Below are 2,409 nucleotides of genomic sequence, written 5' to 3'. Positions count from 1 at the left end.
CTTGTCCTTAATTCAGAGTTAAATTAATGGTAATTTAATATTTGAAAATATGGATACTCATGGCTTCTGCCCCACTGTTATTCTTATGCTTCCTAGACTTTTGCTTCTTTTAGTAGGCTCATGGCCATTTAGATAAAAAGATACTGAATTGCAATGAGAGGATTTAAGATTTTATGTTTTAAGGTATTAAGATTTAAGATGTTCCAACACTGTTCTTGGAATTGAAATCGTCATCTCTAAGGTGAATTGTTTCTGAAGAAATGGTTTAGCTGATGTCTCTTCAGTCACGTTTTTGCTTACTGAGCATGTCAAGTATCTATTACAGTAGAAACTAAGAGATAACACACAGGAAATAGCACAGAAGTAGGCATGGTCCACAGCAGATGGTGCCTAGGCAGTAGAAGGTAGCAGTGGAGACCATGGGCCTTAGAGCTGTGTACCTGGGTTGAAACTCAGTTCCAATACTGACTTTTATAATCTCTTTCAGTTGGCTCATCTGTTCAATGGGCAGACTGGTTAATGGTATCTACCTCAAAAGTTCTTGTGAGGAATTAAATGAATTAATACATGTAAAGCACATTAGAACAATATCTGAAACATCATATGTGCTTTATAAATGTTAACTAGCTGTTAAACAGTCTTCACATTCCTAATCTGGTTAATGGATCAAGAGTCATCTGCATTTTCAGGTGTTTTTCTCGGCATGCTATTATTTAGAAAAACAGGACTAGAAAGATCTTTTTCTGAGGTGTTCCTAGCTTGTATTTTTAAAGATGAAGTGCTCATCGGAAAATTGTAAGCCTTAATTTTGTATAATTTGATATTAATAAGAATCTGGGCTCTTTGGTTGTCTGTGTGAAATTATTTGATGCTTTCGGCAATTTATTTCTTTCTGCCAAAGTGTATTGTTTTCATCATTGGCATCGATTTTGGTGCTAAAATTGCCCTGTATTCACAGTTGCTCATAATAGAAGGGAAATATTGAGGAAGTAGTTCTGCCGTTACTGACAGATCTCACTCAATACGCATAAAATAGTTGAGTATTTTGGAGGAATGTAGGATAATATAACACGCATGGGCATAATACCCCAAGTAGAAAATTTCATAATATAATGTTTGTGTGTTTATGTGTATAGGGTGTTATGTGGTTATGGCAGTTTCATCATGTAGGGAATAATGAAGAAAAAGTTTTGGGGAACCTAAAATTTTACTTTATTTGCATAATAATTAACTAACACATTATGTTGAATGCCTAAAGAAATATGTTTGACAACTTTTAATTTTCTTTCCTCCCACACACCACTTCCTAGTTTGTTTCTGACACACCAGATGTGTCTCAACACAGTGGCTAATCTGAATTATATGAATACCGGTGATTACGGCATAACAAATTTTCTCATTTTGGTTACATTTAATCAAACTAGAAGTAGAAGCAGCACTATATTTTGCAGGTAATGTTATACAGATTTAAGGTGTAACATTCCCTTTCTCCATACCTCTGCATCCATGTTCTTTTTTAAAGCTGATACTAAAGTTTGTGTCCAAATAGTAAATATACACAAACAAATGCTGATTGTAACCTTTTTGCTTTTCATAGTTAGACATCAATGGTCAAAGAGGGATGATCGGTGGGAAAAGTGAAAAACATTGGTCAGAGGGAAAGATTTTTAAAAATAATACACCTTTCTCTGTTTTCTAGCTTCTTTGAATGGACCAATAAACTTACTCTTTTTTTAAGCTAAACCCAGCTTTAGTTCTTGACTTCCATAGAAAAAATACTCTCTGTGGGCATTTTTATTCTGTCTTTCATTTATTTACTGTATTATTTTCTTATTATTGCTAGCCTTTTTTCAATTTAAATGCTGGGGGGAAATACTACTTCCCAGAAATTGTAATTTTTTCAAAGGAATTAATTTTGTTTTTAGCTTAGGGCTCTTATGTGATCCTTCTGTATGTCCCTAATTTTGAATATCTACTATTAATTTATATAATAATTTTTCCTCTCAATTTTAATTATAGAATAAACAATAGTATAGTCAGAAACGAACTGTGCCTCAACATACCAGCTGTGCAATTTGTCTCTGTCCTTTCAGTTTCAGATCATACTCAGTTTCAACTTACATTGCTTTTTACATGTATTATACTCTTTAATGAGCAGTTTTTAGGAGCAGTTTTGGATAATCAGTAGTTTACTTAATTATTCCTCTGATGTTAAAGGTCTAGATTTATAATGTTTTGCTATTATAAATTATACCACCACAAAAATCTATTTGAATATGTCTTTGCTTTCTTTCCTTCATTTATTTATTTGCAGTTATTCACTCAGTTTAAACTTTCTGGTCTTTAGTTAAAGGTTTTGAATAATTTATGGGTCAAACAATATATTTAAAAAATAGTTTTGAAGTATGT

The sequence above is a fragment of the Pteropus vampyrus genome, unplaced genomic scaffold (genome assembly GCF_000151845.1).
Source record: "Pteropus vampyrus isolate Shadow unplaced genomic scaffold, Pvam_2.0 Scaffold4, whole genome shotgun sequence".
NCBI classification, from domain to species: Eukaryota; Metazoa; Chordata; class Mammalia; order Chiroptera; family Pteropodidae; genus Pteropus; species Pteropus vampyrus.
Note: the sequence above shows the minus strand (reverse complement) of the source record.